Source organism: Eurypyga helias, unplaced genomic scaffold, assembly GCF_000690775.1.
Source record: "Eurypyga helias isolate BGI_N326 unplaced genomic scaffold, ASM69077v1 scaffold15822, whole genome shotgun sequence".
Classification (NCBI taxonomy): Eukaryota; Metazoa; Chordata; class Aves; order Eurypygiformes; family Eurypygidae; genus Eurypyga; species Eurypyga helias.
The window spans coordinates 1-22852 of NW_010234197.1; the positions used below are offsets into that span (position 1 = coordinate 1).

Genomic DNA, 22852 nt, shown 5'->3' on the forward strand with positions numbered 1-22852 from the left:
GCCCCATCCCTGAAAGTGTTCAACGCCACTTGAACACTTTGAGGCTTTGAGCAACCTGGCCTAGTGGAAAGTGTCCCTGCCCATGGCAGGGGGGTTGGAACTAGGTGATCTCTAAGGTCCCTTCCAACCCAAACCATTCCATGATTCTATGATTATTTTTGGCTTAGTTTTAAGCCACCTACAGTTGAAAATTACTCTGCAAAAGAGTGTTTTATCTCAGTGGTTAATTTTTGGAGTAAAACAAAATTACTAGATCACTATCAAATAAAACCTTCAAGATTAAGTTGAATGTGCCAGACACCACTGAGAACAAAAAGATTTTGGCTTTTCTAGCATTTTGGGGTGCACTATAGTCACAAATATATTTTTTGACCTGTGGCATAGAACAAAAGTTACCTTTTTGGCTATAAAACCCCCCTCCCAACTTAGGGAAAGTAGAGTTATTCTCCCCCCACAAAAAAAACCCATGCTCTGAGGCTCATAAAGACCAAACAACCCCTTATAGACAGCCCTACTTTGTATTAATGAAGTAGATACTTATTCTTAGCTATTTTCAGGTACATTTTAATATGCAAACAAAACCCTTTCCATCTCCTCAGATGTGATTCTGACATTACCTAGTTAGCCTGTGAAATGTGGATACGCTTTTCTCCCTCGTGTGGTGTATGTATAGTGTGTGCTCTACTTAGAAGGGAAACAGAAATAGAGGTGTGCGTGCATATCTGTAAATCTGGTCTTAGAAGGCAGAAATCCCAGTTCCTTAAGCACCTACATGTCCACTCCATAAATCTCTGCTGAGATTTTTGTCTCCACAAAGCACAACTTCTGAAATTATGCACATATTGAGGAACTTGCTGAAAAAGTGGGGCAAACCAACATTATTTTAAAATGTCTTACTCATACCTTACTGACTTGCTATCGTAATTTCAGCAGCTTTCACATCATGCTAGCTGACCAGACAATTTATTAAGGACTGTGTGAGGAATACTGAAATGAACCGCTAACCACTCTGAATATTGATGTTTGAGGGGGTAATAGGCTTCTGAATATTTTCTGGATGTGGGAAATTTTATTATAGTGTGTATAAAAGTAACATGAACTCCATTCTGATCCTGTGTCTTTCTGATAAACACATTTTGCAACACATATTAACTTCCTTAATATGAGAGCTGTGTATAAAAATGGATTTATTATTTTTCTTGTGGTCTGCAGCATTTGTGGGAGAGAAAAAAGCCAAATAGCATATTTTTCATGGGTCTGACCAAACATTGTTTTACTCTGGTAAACTGAAAAGTAGATAGCTTTCACTCAAAAGCAATGTTTCACTTCAGTGTTCCATTTGTGATTTCTGTTAAAAAATATGTCTGAGTGAGCAAACGGTATTTCCAATCAGAAAATCAGAATACTTTATTTTTAAATGAGATGCTTTATTTCCTTCAGATTTTGTGCTTCCTGCTAAGTTTTTCATTTGTCTGTCTCAGACCAAATAATTTGTTAAACACAAACTCAGGAATAATTTTGCATTTACCAAGCTGGCATTTTTCATCTTGGGTTCTCAAACCAAGAATTTAGGTTTAGTGGAATCCTCTAGTGGGAAGAGTGCCTCTAGGCTGTACTCTTACATTAATTGCTCTTCAGAGCTGTGACCTCCACATCAGCCTGTCTGAAGAAATCCCACAGTCTCACTAACTGCCATTAAAGTATATCATAGTTACATATCTTACTATGTTAAATTGGAATGAGGAATAAAAAACTGCAATCTATGCTCTGCCCTTAGTAAGTTCCAGTAGGTCTCTGATTCCTGCAAAGAAATTGCTGCAACATATTCTTCATCCAGTCATTTCTCTGCTGAATTTGATTCTTCATAGGACTCTCTTCATCTGGGCAGAGATGTAAATGGGCACTCAGCTCCTGCACTGCAAGAACTGAAGGGGAAAGATGTGGAAAAAACACGGACGGTGTTTTGTGCATACAAGATGTCCCAAGTACCATGTATACTCAAGCTCTAGTTCAGAGGTATGATGCGACTCTTGAAGATCCCTCTGATTCAGGTTTAAATCAAATGGCTCAAGTCACAGTAGTAGGAAGGCTACATTGTCATGAACTCCAGCATTAGAACCATGAATAAAGAGTCTGTACTCCAATTCACTGCAGCTAAAATCTAGTTTTTGCAGCCACTTGTCTTTCATAAATTGCCTCTCAAGTTCAATGTGCCCGTAGCTCTGACTGTGTCAAATGAGCTAATGCCAAAGAGGGATTGCTTGGCGTTTCTTCTAAATACAAATTATCTTCTGTTCCAGATTTAATAAAGATCTGAATTAACTGTTGATTACATTAAGCAGAATGGACTCAAATCCACTGCCCCTTACCCTAGCCATCCCTACAAAAAGAAAAGACATATCAAGTTGAAGAAACAGCCTTGAAGTTACCTTGTTGAAACCCTTGGAGGTCTCACTTTTTAGATCCCAGGAGGAATATACCATGGAGAAAAACAATGACTATTGCTATTTCTTGGTAGGTTTGTAGTGCCTCCTCTGGACAAAGAGGACTACTCCAGAACTAGAACTGTCCCCCATGGTTTTGGTGTTCTTCGGTGTGTCTGGACTTTTCCAGGCAAGCTTATAGCACCAGACTTGTGTCCTGTAACAGGGAAGGAGGGTGGTCATGACAGCTACTTGCTGGAACCTGCCTGGCAGGAACTGTGCACCTTGAGCAAAAGGTGAGTAGGTGAAGGTGGTTGTGAAGGTGTCTCCAGAAAAGGTGTCTTCCCCAAGGAGGAATAATAAACTGAAAATGCTCTTCAGTGAGGAGAAATTAATTGTCTATGTGAAGCCATCCAACCTCATTGTGTTTATCCTGTGATGGTCATCTGGAGTCAACAGAGAAGTGACTCTGAGGGATGATCAACACCTTCCTAGCAATGGAGTCCAAGCTGACCAGTATTTGCACATTCCGGGTGCCAGTCCTTCCCCATCAATAGCAGTAGCTCAGTGGTCAAAGCAACCATGGGGCATATGATGTGCCAAATAGAGGAGTTGCTAGTCTTTTAGTTATTCCCAGAAACACTTGGACTTGGACACCTAAATCACTGACTAGAACTTACCCATCTTGGATGGGCTAGGCAACACTATGAGTTTCATTTTCTTGTGCCAGATGATTCCCACCAACTAGATACTTGGGTGGTCCTTGGTAAGGGACATGGAGCTCAATATGGACTCATTAGCCTTTAAGGGAAAAGTAGGAGAAGGGAGGACATGAGTGAGGTAGGCAGATTGGAAAGACCTAGCATCAAAGGAAAAAAGTGTGGCCCAAGCTGCAATCAGCTTTTAAAATATTTTTTATTAGGAGTATTGTGACCTACAAACCCTGAAAGCTTCTCATTCAGTAGTGAACTCCTATTTTCAAGGACTGAAAAACTGTGGCAGATAACAAAAACAAAGATGCATCGGTACAGATGGTCACATCAGGCATTTGCATATCCTTGGTTTTATAGCCAGGCTATCAAACCGATAAAAATTATGGGACATTGCAGACATTATCTTCTGGTCAAGAGTTTTAAGCACTTCGGACTTGACAGGGGTTTGTGACATCCCGTTGGTATTTCTTAGGCCAGGCAGGATTTCACCCACCTTAGTCCTGTCCTAGTTTGCATCCTACCTACACAGCAAAATGGTCTGGTCCAGTGAAAGAAATGGGGATCAGGGAGCACAGTTGTATCTTTAGGGAGGACTGTGGCTTATGTACCTTCTTGGTTCTTTGTATCCGGACAGTCATACTCTCAGGCGAGAGCAAAGCAAACAGCAGGACATTTGCTGATGGAAATCCTGTAACGGTGAGACTCAGTGTTGCTGTCTGAGCAGCCATCTGGCACCTTCTCAGATGTGCTATTGCCTGTCCTCAATACAATGCAAGAACCAGGAAGGACTGTGTCCCTGGAATTAGTACCTTAGAGATGCTTAGGTTGGAATCTACCTCATCTCATCTTAGAGAACTCCATCTGAGCTGGTCACATTGAGTCCCATTTAAAAATAGAATCATAGAAAGGTTTGGGCTGGAAAAGACCTTTCAAGGTCATGTAGTCCAATCCCCCTGCAATGAGTGACACATCTTCAACCAGATCAGTCTGCTCAGAGCCCCATCCAGCCTGGCCTTGAGAGTTTCCAGGGATGGGGCATCTACCACCTCTCAGGGCAGCCTGGTCCAGTTTTTGCCACCCTTATCCTAAAAAATGTCTTCCTTATATCTACACTGAATCTAATCTATTTTGATTTAAAACCATTATCCTGTGTCCTATTCCTATGGACCCTACTGAAAAGTCTGTCCCTGTCTTTCTTGTAAGCTCCCTTTATATATTGAAAGGCTGCAATATGGTAGCCCTGCAGTCTTCTCTAGGCTGAGCAACTCTAACTCATCCAGCTTTTCTCCATAGGAGGGGTGTTCCATCCCTGTGAAAGAAGTAGAAGAGAGAAATTTTTAGGGTGTGATTCCTCTAACCTACATTAGCCACCTGCTGCAGGAAGAGACAAATTGTGCCCTCAGCCTTGTGGCATCTGTCCCCACCAGCTGCACAGGAAGCTGAGAATTACTAACTCAGATGGAGAAACCCACCTTAAGCAAGAGCAGAGCTCACATTGCTCTGCCTGCAGTTACCCCAGAACTGATGAGGTGGGAGGTCCAGAACTTGAGTGATGAACCTGACTTAGCTTGGCCAAGGAAAAAGTCATCCTATGGCAAGTTACTGCTTTAGGAGAGCTAAAATGTCTTTAATACCTCCTTCCCACAGGCCAAATAACATACCCACAACCTGGGAAGGTCAGTCTGCAGTGTAGTACTGCCCCAGATGCACTTACCAGCACACATCTCCTGACTTGGGCATCATAGAATCATAGAATGGTTTGAGTTTGGAGGGACCTTAAAGATCATCTAGTTCCAACCCCTCTGCCATGGGCAGGAACATCTTACACTAGACCAGGTTGCTCCAAACCTCACCCAGCCTGGCCTATCTTCTGGCCAAGTGTTCTATTTCACCATTAAGCTATAACCAAAATCTACCTGTGGGCTTGCTGTTGTAGTAGTGTCTTTCTGAATGCACCAGTGAAAGCACTTACCTATGGAGAAGATCTCCTCCATCGTGATTCAGGCTGTTGGCATGCTAGGAATCACATGTTCTCCTCCCTATTCTGACCCTGCAATGTTCTTGTCCCGGAATTAGCTGAAGAAACTCTTTAGGTGAGAACTAGAAGGAGTCCTTGCTCCAGTTTCTCACCCAGCCCTGAGTTTTACAGACTCATCTCTTGTTCCTTGTCCTAACACAGTGGTTATAATTAGGCAACCCCAGAGCTAACAGTGTCTGCTAGACTTGCTGAAGATGCAGGGGGAAACACTTGCCCGTCACCCACCAGGAACGTTGCCCTCGCAAAGCAAAGCAATGTGCCATGACCTACATCGCATGCACCCACCTACACCACGTGTGGGCTGCATCTTCTCCTGGGGGAAGCCCAGCAGCTGCGTGTGGTTATTATTCCAATTAGTTTTCACGTTGTCAATGTGATACAGAGACATGCTGGCATGTCCTGCATGATAGCATTCTGCCAACAAAAAGAGACTCCCCCTGCTATTGGGAAAATATCATCTATCTGCAAATCTGTCCACGGTTTTACAGATATTTGTGCTGTTCCATGAAAAGAGTAATTTTTATTTTAGAAATATATATCTGTCTCTAAGCACGTGTATTTATTCCCCTCTCTACATACAATACTTGGCTGGCATTTTTCAAACTCAGCCACTTAAGCAACAGAAGGGTTGTTTTTTTTAATCCCTATGTGTCATTAGCTAGCAGCCTGTATCCTTCCATCTTAGGGAGGAAAAAGCTCTCAGATGAAACCCCAGTCCTTTTCTCACAGGCTGAGTCAGCAAGAGATTGTTATTTTTGTGTTTCTGGAAGGCAAGTGAAGGGGAAGAGTGGACCTGCACAGCCCACACCACCCAGAAGGAATTCTGAATCCTCCACAGAGCCCACAGCATCCTCCGTAGGTATGGTGGGTCATGCCCAGAGCTGCAGAAACAACACTCTGCTGAGGATGTGCGCTGAAATCTCAGAGTTGTTCAGGGTTTGCAAGTTTCATGCTTAGGCTTCAGCATCCAGGGAAGATGCTGGCTGTTTTTGTCCACGTGACCTGACAAATTTTCTGTCTCTTACTGTCCTAATGGACACAACCACCACCCCCTGCCACTCACTTTTGTTCGCTTGATGCTGGTGGGAAAATTAGGGGCTTTCTACATCCTGGAGAGCTGTTAAAACAAGACTGGCTAAAACCAAGCAGGCTATATACTTGCAGGCTAAACTCTGCAATTAAATGGGAGCTGTTATTTAAGACTGTGAGAACAGAGTGAAATTCAGCAGCAAACTCACTTACTGCTACGGAGAGGAGCAGATGTGGGAAAACTCAGCAAGCATACCGTTTGCTTCTTTTCAAAACTTTTCAACAACAGCTTTTTTTGCCTTTTCTTTTTTTCCTTTCCCCTCTGGCTGTTGCTGGATGGTCACCGGTTACTTGTTTAGAATAACTTTAAGACCTAATAAACACAGCTCTGTAGCTAGTGTGAGTTTTGGGAGGTACTATTTCTTCCCTTTGTTTTGTCCTGTTAGCCATCAGGGGGACCTTTATTGGGGTTATAACTGAAGTTCACCCTTTAATCTAGAGCAAAACAATTTGCTGACAGAAACACAAGATTTGGTCTTGAAATAATTTGCAAATTCAAACTGAGGGCCAAACTTTCTCTTTTTTTTCCCAATTTCATATATATTAAATAACAAAAAAGTCTTTTGCTTCTTAGCCTGATATTTAGACTCCTCTTTCTAGATGGGGGAACCCTCAGTTCAAGCATTTTCCTTTTATTTTTTTTAGGGAAGGGATTAGGCTCTGAATTCCCATGAAATACAAAAGCACCTTTTGCTACCAGTTCTGGGGCATTTCAATGGGGACAGCTCCCAGTCAGAGCCATGGGTATTAAAGTAGGCATAAAATAAGCCAGGGAGCATTGGTGAAGGACAAAAATTATCACAGAATTAGTTATGCCTATTTGCTTAATAGTTCTCAGTGATACAGATCTGTAGCTGCACCCTGAAAACTCCCTCTTACACGGCTCTCAGGTTGAGCACTGATCCTGAAATAATTTCTGTAAAGGGAAAAGCTGTCAATGTGTCAGGGGGTCTGAGCACCCTCCTGCAAACCTTAGGTGTCTCAGATATTCAACATCACTAAAAAGATTCAGTGTCACAGACTTCCCAGAGCCACAGGGACTCTGATGGAGGCTTCTTCTCTATGTTCCCCCCTCCAAAACTGCTGTACTCTGCTGGAATGAGATACCCTTTGAATGTCAGATAAGCAGAAACTGGCAGGTGGCTTTACCTCACTCCTTGGGGACATTTCTGACTCGTCAGGGTCTCCTGACTCACAGGCAGTGCCTGGGGGACTGCACTACCCACCTTCTTGGCGGGGGAAGGCAGGTGGGCAAGGCAGAGCCCCGGCCCCGTGGGGAGAGAGATGCTTTTTGCTGTGACTCATCTGTGTGCTGCCTTCGGAGGGAGAGGCAGCAGCTTCAGTGAGTGGGAGTTGCTCTGCTATTTTCTGTTTACAGGTTTTTCTAACTGTCTTTTCCCACCTGGGGGAAGCCAGAGTGCAGTCATCTTGTGGCTAGAACACTCAAACCCCCCCCCTTTTCCCAACAAAGATTTAAAGTTTGGTGTCTGCAGGAAAAACTGAAAAATGGAGAAGGGGGGAGGCAGAAGGAAAAATTTATTTTGACAGGGATAGATTATGCACAGGGAACTCCTATTTTATATCCTAATGTCCAGCCTGTCCAGGGAGTTTATTGACACTAAAAGGTATCAACCTGTTAACTTGAGAAATATGACTTCAGATCTTGGATGGATATTTGACCCCAGACACCACAGCCAATGTCAGTCCTGGCACACAGGACACAGATAAGCTGTCATGAGTCCCTTTGGGTCAATGCTTCTCCCTTTCAAACCTGTCAATCTTCCCATCAAACTCGGTTGCCGCTCAGGTCCATTTCACGCTGGATGAATGAGTCACGGTGAATCAATTGCATGGCTTGGGGCTGGTTTATTAGTGACATTATCTTGTTTACTGCTTGTGGATCTCCCTAGCTTTAAAGCAATGTCCTTTTAAAACCCTAGTGAAAGGGAAGGTCAATTATTCCCATGTTTCACGTGTCAAAATGACTATGGGGAGATAGATTCACTAAGGGATTTTGCTCTGCCGGGCTTATGTTGACTGCAGGGCTTGATCCTGTCCACTGTCTCTGGGAATACACTCCATCCTGAGCCTCTCATTGCCCAAAATTACAAGAGAAAGGCTCTGAGACACAGCAGCCTAATGCCAGCCTCACTCATAACTTTCCAGGCTCAAAACCTTGCCCAAAAATCTAACTAATTTCTCAAAAAACACTTGATGGAATCACCTAGGCAGGGGTAGAGGATGTCCTTCACTGGACTGGGATCCTTCCTGTTGAAAGTGTAGACTAAATGGTCATGTGGATTTAAATTGCCAGGAAACCCTTGTATTAGCCCACAGCTGTCCATGAAGTATGAGTCCCACCATGGGAGCTGAACTTGGAAAGCTCATGAAATAGCTTTGGCCCCAAACTTACTGGCATCAACATAAAGCTCTCATAAGAGCTGGGGCTTAAAACTTGACATGATGAGTGGGTGAACCAGCTTTGGTCAGCTAAGCTGAAGTTCTCCAGCATAACTACATCCTGGTGAGCAGAGCATGAATCTTGGTTCTGAAAGTTATGGTCTTCTCAGACAGCCTGGGGACTTGAACCTCCATCTCCTCTCTAACTGCCAAGTGCAATAGACAATTTACTTCACTTATGTCTCAAGCAGGAAAATTTTTTGAGACTAGGCTGGCTTAGCTGCCTTCTTCCAGGAGAGATTTCCAGTCCTGGATCCTAATTAAAGAACTCCCAACAGCCTGGTGTTAGCTACCTGACTTCCAAACAGATTTGAAACTCATGTTTCCCCCTTCCCAATATATCCTATGAAATACCTCCAGTTGGCATGTACAGTCTCAGTTCTTGGCAGGAAATGTCTGTCTGTTCAAGAAAGCTTATTGTGCACTTGCAGAAACTGCAAAATTAGCAGCTGACTCTTAACCATGTACAATTGTGGAGTTTTGGAGAAGAAACCATGAAAAGATGCAGAAGTGAAATGGGTAGGTACCTGGAGAAATACCACAAGGTTAGAAAAGCACTCTCCAGTGCAGAGAGATGATAGTACATGTACCTAGCCTTCAGGGCTGGGTCATAGTTGTGATACCCACAAGGATGCAGAACTTTCCATCCTCTAGATCACACAGTTTCATTGCCGCATATTGTAGTCCCTTTCCATCCTGTATGTCCAAGTCAAAGTATGAAGCTAAATCATGAACCCAGGTTTAGGACAGGATAAAGGCTTGAATCTCACTGTTGAAAGAGTCAGACACCAATGGGAGGAGGGATTTCTGCAAAAGATAAAGCAGATGAGTAAACTAATGGCCTTCAACTGCAGTAGGTTACTGTGGAGGGAGGTAAAGATGCTCCAGCCCTTTCCCCCCATCTCTACACGCTTGCTCTGGAGCTTTGCAGGACCCTGGTATCAACATAGGTAAACTTTGTGGTGGTTTCTCGTTTCCTTCTGAGCTGAGGGAAGACAAGTATAGCCAGAGGGTACCACATCTTGGTGACGTCCATTGGCTATGTTCTCATATCCATCCTCACTCTGCACGCAGCATGTAGCTTTTGCCAGTGCTTTGGATGAGGGCCCTCTCCACATGTCCTCTGAAACAGCCACTGCACAAAGTCTGCTCATGAAACTGGAGCTGGTTTACCAAGCTGTAACATAACCAAACTAGGTACACCCTGTTCTTTCCAGTTTTGGGACTGTGATTAAAAGCTGTTAAACAATAATATTTAGATTCGAGAATTGTTCTTTTTTTTTGTCCCAAATCCTTTACATTTAAGCATAGATATACCCTCCAATTATTTCCAACTGCCTTTCTATTTAAAACAATTGAAGACAGAGAAAATTATGTTTGACTACGTGCGTACTGTGGAACATAACACTTATTTATTTAAGAGGCAGCGATGAGCCACATATGTTATACAATTATGTGGAAGATAGCAAGATTGCTGTGTTTTGGAATAAAAAAGTGTCAGCATTTTGAAAGAACAGGGATTATTGGAGGTAATTTATGTAGTTTAGAGTGATTTAAGTCTAGTTAAACAATTGAACATCATGGGTACAATATATGACATTATAGGCCAAGAGCATTAAAAAGTTTTCCAGTCTGTTTTCTATGCCAGCTTCCCAGCTGTGCTCCACCAGAGAAACTTGCAGGGGTCTGTCATTTGGAGAGAGGCTGCTCCTGGTCTGGGTATTCCTGATATCTGTTCTCTCCTGCTTTGTTGTATGGTCAGTCAGTCACCCTGTGATGTTTTCTCCATGGGTCTGAGTGGGTTTTGCACCATTAGATGAGCTGGTCTTAGAGACTCCCCCAGCTCAGCTCCTTGAAGTGTCTGTCTGTCTTCACTGCACACAGTTTTTCCTGTGAGAGAAAGTCAGGGCAGACTGCATTTAACAGGCTAGAGGTAAGGGGAGATGGGAAGGGATGTTCAAAAAGAGATACTGATGTTTCAGGACATCAGTGACTATCAGCACTAGGGTAACCTATCTGAGGTACTTTGTAAGATGGGGAACAGCTAAAGAGCCACTTACTGCTCAGACTGAGGGATGACAGTGCTGCTCACATCTGAGCACTTTCCAGCCTCAAATGCTTGAGAGCTCTCACCTGCGAGAGAAGAGTCCTCTTAGTAATGGGGGAACTGAGGCACAGGGGAATCAATGGATTTTTCTTTTTCTTTTACTAGTTTTACAGAGCTGCTGCTTTGGGGAAAGCATAGCAAATGCCAAACTAGCTCCATAAACTTATTTGCTTAGTTTAACTAGCTGGAACAGCACACATTTCTATTAAAGGCAAAGGAGTTCCCCTCCCAAACGTCTGCATCCAGAAAGGGTCAGTGAGTTATTACACTAAAGCTTTGACTTTGAAACAGTCCCTTCTCTACATGAAGATTCATTTCAGGAAGGGCAGAGGAGTTAAGCAATGGAGCTCTGAGATGGCAAACAGGCACCTGTTTGGTTTGCACAATCCATGGACAGGAGTAGAGTTGAAAGGGTAAAATAAGGAGTAGGCTTTGAGACACAAGACCTCAAAACATGCAAGTCCAATCAAGCCACAGGAATGTCAGCAGGATCTCCACAGGGATGGGGACTGGGCTGAAGAGCTTCAGGTTGAAGGAGAAGGATGTAGAGAAATTAGACTCTGCAATCACTCTGCTGCGAGTGACTAATGTGATTGCAGCAGAAGCGGGTGAGACCTGCTAGTATCATCCTGCCTGAAACAGCAGTGAGGGTGCAGGGTAACAGCTTCTAGACACTAATTCAAAGGTGATACTGCCTTACGAATGTTCTTCTTTGAGACAGATGACTCCTTTCCTCTAGTAGCAGTGCTTGGAGGAACTTAACAAATAGCAACCGTCTGAAGTTGTCATGGGAGGTTTTGGAGACACAGGGTCAAACAGCTAACTTTTGGGGCAGAGACAAAAGCACATGTTGCTCCTACTGCAAACTTCAGTTAATGATCCTAACTTCTGATTAAAAAAAAAAAAAAAAGAAAAAAGAAATCAAAACACCTCTCCTGGCTACATTTGTGTTGGTTTGTGGAGTCCCATCCAAAGCCTCCACCCCCTCCTCCCAAGCTACCTGGTGCAGCAAGGTCTGTGGACAGGGTGTAGATAGAAGGTGACCAGTTCACCTTCTCCAGAACCGCAGAGTTTCCAGGATGGAGGGAAGAGCCAGAGAAACTTACTCATCATCAAGTTAATTCCCAAGTGCAGGCCACCTGACAAGTAAGAGCTTTGAACTTGTTCTTTCTAGTCCTTCCCATCCTGCACCCTCACTCTCATGCTTGACATCAATAACACCCAGGTAATTTGTTTTCAGGAGTTTGAATACTCCTGGATTCACTAGACAGTGAAGCATTAAAAAAAAAAAAAACCACCCCAAACCCAAAATCAACCCCAAAAAACCAGCAAAACAAAACAAACCCCCTACAAACAACAACAACAAAAAAAACCCCAAACAAACAAACACCCCAAAAAGCTAAATTGAGCATTGGACCTACCTTTCCATGGGTTTCACACACCTTCTAATCGCTTTTCCCTGGTATGCTGGGGATCAGCCTTTTTTAGCCCAGCTCCTTGGTTTGCTTCTACAAAGCCCTGAGCACCATGTCTTGGAACCACAGACCTCCGACCCACAACACTCCTACAAGTGAACCCCTTTCTCTTTTCTGGAACTCTTGGGTTCAACACAAGAGATATGAAAGGAAAGATCACTGGAAGTTACCTGAGCTTTGAGGACAATTATCGATGCTTGGCCACCTCTGCCAGGCAGCGCTCAGGGCTTTGAGCAGTACCAGCTGCAGCTGTAGCATCATCATTACCAATAGAGCTTAGCTCCTTGCTAGAATTAATGATTTGAGCTTGCTTAATTGCAGGTTTCTCCCCTTTGCCCTAAAAGTTAATCCCTTCTTCAGCCATGAAATTGCACAGGGCTTTTGTGAGCTGCAATCTTGTCTGTAATGATGGCATTTCAGCTCAGTGAGGCACTGAAAGTGGGACTAGATCCCCTTACATCTTCCCTTGTGCCCTGTCCCCAAGAACAGCAGAAGCAACACTTCAATATCACATAATATAATCTTTTTTCGGTGTTTTTGGATAGCTACAAGAACTGCCAGCCCTCTCAAACATCTTCATGCCTGGAAGAAATGGGAAAGTATCTTGGAAAAACCTTGTCAACCTCAGAGAAACTGAAATAAAGAAAGTCTGAGACAGCTTAAAACATGTGATTCATTGATGGCAGAGCTGAGATGAGATCTGAGAAAGACCAAGACCCTGCCCTAACCACTGTAACACACTCCTGCAAAATAAGGGTAGCAGTTTTGCTGTGGAAATAGGCATAGGTGCTGGGAAGACAACACAGTCAGGGAATAAAATAAGCCTGTGAGATAGGGACAGGCTTCACAGCTCATTCCTGCCCACTCCCATGATTATCTACCATGCAAAGTGGCTGCAGAGGGTTGCCATGTGGGAACTTTTGGCAGCCACGGCTTTTGAGACATTATCCTTTCTTTTGCAGAGTCACAGTCTGATTCCAGACGCTGCTGAGCTGCAATAGCATGGAGGTTGCAATGCAGAGAATCTGTCTCACCTCTCATTTGCAAAATGTGTAACTAAGGGGAAAACCCAGAGTCCTGGTCCCTCCCTGGCAGCCCCTCATTCCCTCTTGTTTTGTGCTTGGATCTTCATTAGCCAAAAAATTTGGGATAATTTCCTCTCCGGACAGACTCTGAGCGTCAAGAAGGTTAAAAATGCTTCAGTAGCTTCAGGGATTGCTGATAGTGGATTTAAGCAGGAAGCAGAATTAATTTTTCGGGACATTCTCATGTGTGTGGCTCAGACGCTGAGGAAAGGGAATTGACTGACGAAGGGATGGTCGTAAAGCAGCAGAAAAGAGAGACTTACATCAGAGCTACTAATTTCCATCTCTACGTCACCTAGCAACACTCCAATTAAGGACTTCCGAGAAATTGATTCCCTGGGAATTTTCCCATTAGGTGGCACCACTGGCCTTGCGAAGGCTTTCCTGTGCTCTGGCTCCTTCATGCCAGATAGTCCTAAACTCCAATGCGTAACCCCCTCTACCCCAAAAGCTCAGAAAGAGTTGAAAGATGAATGGGATTTGTGCAGACCCAGAAGTGACAGAGGCTGTCGGTTCTAATTAAATTTGGAGAAAAACTTTTGATAGGACCCAGCTTATTTTTGCCATGGGCATAATACCGAGTCTAGGAAACCCCATGAAGTGACTCCATAACCTGGTTTATCTGGGCAAAATAGTGTTATGGCTTCATTAGAACTGCACAAAAGCTGCTGAGCTCGTCCCTGAGCCACACAGTGTACTCCACGACACCTCATGCAGACTATGGTTTTCTAGCAGCTGGTGGACAGCAAAACAAAATGCCCATGTGGTGACACCACCACCCTCTAAATGACCCTCAAACTACACAGTGTAACAGACAGTGCATGCACAAGGGTAATTTCTAGGAAAAGTCAATGCTTCAGCTGAACTCAGTAGTGGAAATATATTTTCTCATTCTCACTGGGTAACGTTATTTCTAGCGTGGCTGCAGGGAGCTGAGTTGTAACTCAGGAAAATGTTCTTGATGCACATATGAATTGTGGCTAGAAAAGGGATACTTCGTTTCCCAGACTGACATGATGAAAACACCCAAGGCATCATGTTAACATTAAAAGATTTTTCTTTTTTTGTTTTGTTTTTGAAGGGAGATTTAATTTGAGAAATCAGCACCAGTGTTCCTATTTCTATAATCTCTGTTTAGTGATTAGGTCAGGTTTAGAGATTTGCGTTGTCGGCCTTTGAGAAGTCAGATGAGATGAATTTCACCCCAGGAACCTTTTCCAAACTGCTGGGGTTTGCAGAATTAAGTCCTGCCAGGCTCAGCAGGTCTTTCCTTGTGGCCTTTGTTACCTATCATGTTGATGTCCCCATCTGGCCTTCTAGGAATCTGATAATTATCATCAGCACTGGTAATGCTAAATAGCTCAGAGCTATTAAGGGAAGAGCAAAACAGTGCTCTTTCAACAGATTCATAGGCACTGATGTTTTGAAACAGACAGTCTTTAAATTAAAAATAAACCTGAAGCAGATCCACGCTCCCGACATCAGTAACCCTTCAAAGCAAAGCTTTATGTACAAGTAAACACGACAGTCCCCACAATATTCACTTAAAAAATCATCTCGCTATGCAATCCTTTTTCTCACTTCCTTCAGCACCCAAATGGAGAATAATATACCAGAGAGAGTTTTCTATTCCTGCAGGCTGGTCCAAGCTGTATCTCTAGGATCCTTTGTCACTGAGCTCAAGAAATTGTTCCTGTAAGGATTTTCTGTAGATAGATGCAACCAGACATGATCTGAACATACAGCCTTGGTTCATGGATGATTTGGAGGGGGGGCAGATTCCTGTGTTACCTGAAAGATTTCTTCCTCATCCTCTTTCATGGACAATTGGAAAGACTTACTGGGGCCAATCCCCAGCTACCTTCTTATGGATCCTGAGGTCCAAATGGAGGTGAGAGAGAGAGAGAGAGAGAGAGAGTCAATAGGATAGATGATAATGATTGCTCATTTCCACTTCAGGGGTGAGACATAATCACTATTCTGTGACTTTAAATCCCTGACCAATATTCTAGGTTGCTGTCATATCAGCATCTCTACTAGACAAAACATGCAACAGAGGTATTGTTTTTTAGGTTGGGTTGTCTGGTGGCCATGGCCTTCAGCGATGTCCTAGATTTGGTATGTGAACCTGTTCTTTCACCACAAAGCTTTCAAGGCCTGGATCTGGCATGTTTCTAGGTCACATATAGGAGACAATTTGTAAGTGGAAATGAACAAGAAGCAGGAACTCTGTAGCAATGCTCAGCTGTCCAGAAAGGTCCCCTCCTCATAAACAAAGAGATGCTAAGACCCTCAGCCATGCACGTGTGATCACCTCCGCAGCGGTCGTGGGTAGGATCATCACTGGAACTCAAGGGTAGAAGCGGTTTTGCAGAAACAAAACTCACTTAGGGTATGATCTTGATGGCTGGATATTGGAATAGGTTCCATAGTCTATTTTGGGACCCCAGATGTCAGGAGGTGTTATCTAATAAACTTCTGTGAGGAAATATCTGCTGCTGTCAAGCTGAACATTCAAACCCACATTAAATATAATTTTGACAACTTTCACTACCGGTTTTTTAGCAGACATGAAAAACTTTCTGTGTATTTCACACATGTATTTTGGGCACATGTGAATTTGGAGCTGGGGAAAGATGGTAGATTGTACTGGGAGTGAAAATCCTCAATTTGCAGAATAAGTAGGTGGGCTGGGCAAATGTCTCCTGTATCGTATGAACTTGCCTGGCTCCCATTCCCTAGCTGAAGAGACAGATACATGTGAAAGGAGTAGCCAAGCTCCATGAATTACTCCAGATGCTTCAGTGGACTCTGTGAAAAAACATTAGAAATATCTGTCCTATGCTAATCCTCTTGGCTTGTCCTTGGATCAAGGATGCTGCTTACATCCAGATTTTATCTATGTTTTATGATATGCACCTTGAGCTTCAGGTACAGCATGGAGCATCACTTTCTTATTTCTTACCAGCACATCCAACTCTCTCCCTACAGTGAAGTATTTTGGATATGTTAGACCACTTTAGAAATTCAACCAGCATGTTCTCTCTGAGAACTTGTTAGTGCCTTGTACCATTACTTTTGAGCCTGGTCTGTCTGTATCCTGTTCCCTGAAATAACTTCTTTGACTCACAAGCTAATGTCTTGTCTGAAAAGGCTGAAAGATAATTATATTCCAACAGGTTTTGTGAAAATTTGTGCCACAGCAGAGCTGAAGTAGCTCAGTTGGGAGAGCGTTAGACTGAAGATCTAAAGGTCCGTGGTTCAATCCCGGGCTTCAGCAGTATTTTGCTGTAGTTTTTTGTGCTCAGTGCTGGGCTCTTCAGTACAAGACAGAGATGGAGTTACAGGACAGAGTCCAGCAATGGGCCAGGAAGATGATGAAAGGACTGGAACATCTCTCCTACAATGAGAGACCTTTGACTGGCTTCCCTGGGAGGTTGCAAAGTTTCCATTCTTGGAAATATTCAGCAGACATCTGGACACTGTCGTGGCCAACTGGCTCTAGGTGGCCCTGCTGAAGCAGGGGGTTGGACATCCAGAGGTCCCTTCCAACAATTCTGTGACTGAAGGAGAAAGACACACATTTATGTGTAGAGCACGAAAAAGCAAGGTGAATATCATCCTGATACATTTCCATTAGAGGTGGTCACCTGGCCAATCAGCACAACCGTGCAGGCTGACCAATGAGCCAACAAACAGCTGTCATTAAGATTAGGGCATCGGAAGAACCGGTTCTACATAGAAATAAAAGCAGGTTTATACATTCCTATCCTTACAGAACTGTTTATTGAGCTCAATAATAATACTTTTTTTCTTCAGACAAGCTAATATCTCTATGGACAAGAGACTGCCTCAAAATTATCTCATCACCCGCTCCGAGATCCTAGTGTCTGTCATCTGTTGCAAGATCTGCAATGCTACGTCACGCGCAGAGCCCCCAGATAAACTTCCGTTCTCATTTAAGACACCATCTGTGTCCCATTTCTGCAGTGCTTGGCAGAGATCGCTTCCCTTCTATGGTATATTTGTTCCCCTCGCTGAGCTGCAGCCTTCTTTGGAGGTGGGAAAGTCAGCGGGTGGAAAGGATGCCAGCTCTGAGCAAATGGAGATCACTTTGCTGTGACAGTGTCCCTGGGAAGCAGGGTGCTTTTGGTGTTCCCGGAGGTAGTGCCGGAACAGACTCAAGGGCAACCCGCAGAAGGTCTAGGACAATACTAGGTCATATTTGGCTGTAAGAAGGGGAAAAGGCTTCTCTGGGACACTGGCTGTTAATGAGGGCAAGAGCAGTCAGATGAGGGAGAGACAAGTTGGAGACATCATGGACAAGTTCAAACACACTGGAATATCCAATTGTTCTGGTTCCTATTACCCAGTGATTTATGGAGTTCATGGTCTTGTCTTCCTATTATGCAATTAAATTAAGCTTTATTGAATAATTCAGACACCTCCAACCAATTAAAAAAAAAAAAAGCATAAACAGCTTTAATTTAGGCTGTCCATCAAACAAACTGAATGATCTGTGTAAACTGCATTGCTGTGCCTCAGTTTCCCTAGCCGTAGCAGTGACATCAGTCTTCTCTTACCTTCCCCAAGTCTGGTGAGAGTTAACTTGCAGGTGAAAGTACTCTGTGTTCTCAGCTTGTTTTTGTGTGTTATCCCAGCACGTGTCCCCACGGATGACGCTGTATTACTCACACACCTCTCAAGTCCTCTTTTTCTCTAATTCCTTTTATCTGCAAGAACTACGAACAGTCATGCTATCCAGGAAAACACAGCCTTCATAATGCTGGCATTAGCATCACTGAGCTGTGCTCAGGAACCTGTTCCTTAGGAACTCCTATGACTTTCAGGTGAATTTACCTCAAACTTGATCGGAAATGGTGAGGGCGGAGAGATAGGGAAGAAGAGAACAGCTCATCTCCGAAGAACAATGAAAAATGAGCTAAATAATGAGGAAACAGCGCAGGAAAAAGGATGATGGACTGGAGATGATGTAAAAGACATACAGAAACCTGTGTCACCATTGACACAGACCATTTTAAATGGCTAAGGAGGACTTTGGGATTTATCTAGAAAGGAACAGTGTATCACATAAATCGAGAAAAATTTGGAACATTTTTCCTATCATGGGAAAAGCTAGGAGAGATTGAGTGTTGTCTGTGTGCATCTGGAGGAGATAAACAAAGAAGGAAGAAGAATATGTGGTCAAGCTAGAAGACAGAACTATAAGGAATGGGTCTAAACTGGTTAAGGATGTGTGTTAGCTGTAAATTCAAAGATTTCTACCAGTCAGTATACAGCAGCTCTCAGTGAGCTCTTTCCTGTCCTTCAGGAAAAGCAACAGCACCCAGAAAAGTACTGTAGCGAGTCTCCCAAGAAAGACATCGTACCACGTGTGACAACTGGGAACCATCTTCCCATCCTTAATTTTCATTTTGCTGCACAACCCTCCTTTTGGCAACAGTGGCTGATCACTCCTTTTTGCAACACAGTGGCTGATCACATTGAGGACACTCAGGTTTTATTAGCCATAACAAAGTGGATGAAGAAGGCATGATGAATCAAAACCTTTACTTCTTCATCCTCCTTTCTCCTTTTTTTTAAATGAAAAATGGGGCATTATATAAGCTACACAAACCAGGGAACCAGCCAGATTTTAACCTACTTTTGGAGATGTTTTATTCCTCTTTGCTTTTCACATTGTAGCCAAATGCTTCTTTTGGGCACTGTTTGCTTACCTTTAAAGCATCCACTGGTACCAGATTCCATAAACTAATTAACGTCATGTGAAGTCTGTCATGTCATCAACCCTCCTTGGCGTGGATAAAGGAGCTGGGGAACACAGCAGACATAGAGGATATGGGAAAGTAGGACCAACATGGGGCTTTACTGTTGATACAGTTTCAGTCCTAGAAGAAATCATGCCTGACTTTCACTGACATCAGCCCATGACCACGGCAGAGAGTGATGTGGGATGGAAGTGTGGGTTACATCAAGGGATTTCCATCCCTTAGGAATAGGTATAATTAAGGCTAAAACCAGTTGTCAAGAGATAGTCAGATCCCATGCGTAAGCAGAACAGGAAATAAGATGGCTCTGTCAGAGCTGCTCCTACAGCTAGTTATTTCTAGGGAGGATAAAGTGGGAAACAACACTTGTTCCCACCTTGGTTGCATCGTTGCACTAGTGAACAATGCTGTTTTGTTCTCCAGCCATTCCAGAAGGATGACAACACTGGGTAAGGCCACAGGTCCATCAAACCTTGGCTTGGTCAGTAGGGGGTGGTTTGACAAAAGCTCTGATACAGAGAGCTGTGAAACAACCTTTTGTTTGTTACCTCAGCTCACAATGCCAGAGGTGTTGGGACTTCTTCATCTGCCTGTTGCCTTGGTGGTACCATGTTTGATAGCCTTGATGCATCTGACCATGAGGATTTTGTCTAAAGCAGTTAAAACACTGTTCTGATAATGTTGATAATTGTTGGGTGATGAGGTCTGTTACCGGATGCTGATGCTTCTGTTGCTCTTGTGGTAGCAAAGAAGGTTGCCACAGAGGGGTGGGCACAGGGGGGGTGTGAGGAAATCGTGGTCCACAGGAGTGACAGCAGGGAATAACTAGTAACACATTTCTAGAACACTGACTTGCTCGCTGTCTGTGCTGCCTGCCAGCTCCAAGCTGAGTACACCCACCTGTGAGAGGGAGCCAGCCTGGAAGGCAGCGAGGGAAAAGTTCACCTGGAGGGGAAAGCAAGTTCTCCCCTGAGGAGGTGAGAGAAGGATGAGGGATCCTGTGAAATACTGTGGCTGCAGTTTGAGAGAGAATTTCTGGACTGAACCTGATCTGGGAGTACGTAAGATGGGAGAAGGGGGTGGCAATGGGGGCTCAAAGAGGAGTATAGAGGATAACAGACCATCCAGAAATTTTAGCTCATTTAGATTAATTATCTATTGGATATTCCTCAGGAAATCTCTCTTCCACATTTGCAAACACTGCTTGACTTAGCTACAGTGTGTAAGACCATCTTTTAACCATTTATCTAGACAGCTGCCAGCTAGGGAATGGGACAAATTCCCCAGCGGTGCTGGGAGAATAATGCTGCAGATATAGGTGTATTTGCAGGTGTTGAGATTGAGATGTTTTCAGTGTTTGCCTCCTTCTCCTGACATCTCCTGTCTCTTTTTTTTTTTTTTTTTTTTGCCTTGCTCAATCTCCTCCAACAGGACATGTCTGACCCACCTGGGGAAGTCATGCTCACTTCCCACCACTCATAGCTGAGACTCTTTCAGGCCATGCCAGGGATGTTGGCGTCTGATTCCCTGATTCCTACCTATGTCAGCTGGTTTCCTTATCAGCACATGCGCAATCTGGTAAATCATGTTTCTAGGAGTATGGTCTCTTGATTTTGGGTCCTGTTCCCCTGGGAAAAATCTTTGAGAATATCCTAACAAGTAGCTCCAGGCTTCCACTGTGCTGTGTCACTGTTTCCCCTGTCACTCACCAACTCAGGAACCTTTACAGGGCTGGCAGGAAAAAGATTTTCTGTATTTCCACATCTCAGCTAGCCACATCTGAGAAGACTTGAGGAAGGAAAAGCCCCCATCTTCTTGGGTGACCACATGCCATCCATGAATTTGGTAAGGATTTGGTCCAGAGCTAGAAGTAATGTCCTTTTGCTGTGCTGGCAGGATCAAGAGACCTGAAAGCCTGGTTGAGAAACACATATCCTGGAGTGGTTTCAGATCCAGAGAGCTACCAGAGGCTAAGGTTTTATATTTCCTACGTGCCAAAACCCTTCCTTAAGGGTAGCATAGGTACAGTTATGGAAACTTTAAAAACCAAGCGCTCAGACATGAGCTAAGCTGCAAGAGCTGTGTGCCTAGGACTTGTGGTCTGTAACAAATACAAGGTAATTTGTGTTGTCTGAGCACATAGTAGGGCTGAAGTTGTGTGTGGGTACCTAACATTTGCTCCAGAAATATAAAGCAGCTGAGAGGTGCTAATCTATTTAGTAAGGAAAGCCAACAGCCTCTCCAAACCCTGAGCTAACAGATTTTTCCCCAAGGAAGCACTGAAATGGAAAATGAGTTGATTTTTACCTCTATCTACTATACTGAGAGGCTGGGGAAAAAAAGAAAAGGACCTCTTAGGAACTTCAGTTAAATGTTTAAAGCTAGAGGTGCTGATCCTAAGGCCTGAAAATCCTTGGGCTGAAAAAAACCCATATGCTCAGAGGCAAGCCTTCTAGTCCTGGTTTTATTTACATGTGCTTTTTTTTTTTCTTTCTTACTGGCTCCAACATTAGGGAGCTTGTGTGGCAAACCTGTAGCCAAGGTACAGTTTGAACTCCGCTTTTGCAAGCTTTCAGGTTGGCACTGTAGCTGCAAAACTAGCTTCCCCTCAAGCAACAGGCAAACCAGCGCATCTGTGGCCACCCATCAGGATCTTTAATGGGGTGGCTTTAAAATCAGCAGGCACCTGTGCTGCCTCTCACTCAGTCCGAGTAAAGAAAAGCTGCTGCCGTTTTCTATGCTAATTTTATGGTTTTCAAAAGCCCATTTCATTCCTCCTCCTCCTCCATATAATTCTCTCTCCTTCACTCTTGCTCCTCCCGCGGAGGTGCCAAAGCCTCCTCTGTCAATTTGTGAGAACTTCTGCTTGAAAACTAGAGCAGAGAATCACCCACGTAACCAGGCTGGCATGAAAATATCGGAGGCAGAGACACTGACTCAAAATGACTCGAGGAGTTTCCCCGTGTCAGGGTGAAAGAAATGGGAGCCTGGAATCAACTCCTCCAAAATCCCTGGGGGACGAGAGACCTGTCCAGCATCTTTTGATTATGGGCAGTGAAATTGCTCGTTAGGAAGACATTTTGCATTTGTTTCTACTGTCTCTTCCTGTTCATTTTTAATTTTATCTGTTTTCTGCTTGCCTGGGACTTGCAGTGTTCCCAGCTATGCTTTTTTTCCCCTGAACCTCAGCAGGACAGGCTTTCTTCTAGACATTTCCAATTGCTTGTAATAAGATGTAGTTGAATTTCTGAAGACTGAAGAAAAAGAGGAGCTTCCAATCCATGTAGCACTAGTCAAGTAGCTTAAAAAGATGATCTAAATGCAGTTTAAAGCCCTACAAACTATCCAGTAATTAAAATCACTCTTGTTCTGGATTCCTGTACTTCTTACACTAAGTACTTTCCTGAATTTTCAGAGCTTTGCTGCGGATATTTTCTGTGCTGCAAATGCTTGTTAGAAACCAAACCGAAATCCACCCACTCCTGCATGGAATACCGAACTCTCCCCAATCTGTCACCTCCTGGGTGCTCCCAAAGGCTGTCAGAAGAGTATTCACTCCTGCCCTAGACTGAATCCCAACCTAGGCATGGAAATGAAAAAATCTCCGTAGCTCATAAGCGACAGCAGGAGCTTCACAGCCCTCTTTCTCTGGGCTTTTTGAAGACAATTTGCA

At 43.8% G+C, this 22852-nt stretch overlaps 1 non-coding gene across 1 annotated transcript; it reads left to right on the forward strand.

The window, feature by feature from the left end:
* Positions 1-16597: 16597 nt before the first annotated feature.
* Positions 16598-16670, forward strand: TRNAF-GAA. The gene has a single exon. It is a non-coding gene; the product is annotated as a tRNA-Phe (tRNA).
* The last annotated feature ends 6182 nt before the right edge of the window (positions 16671-22852 follow it).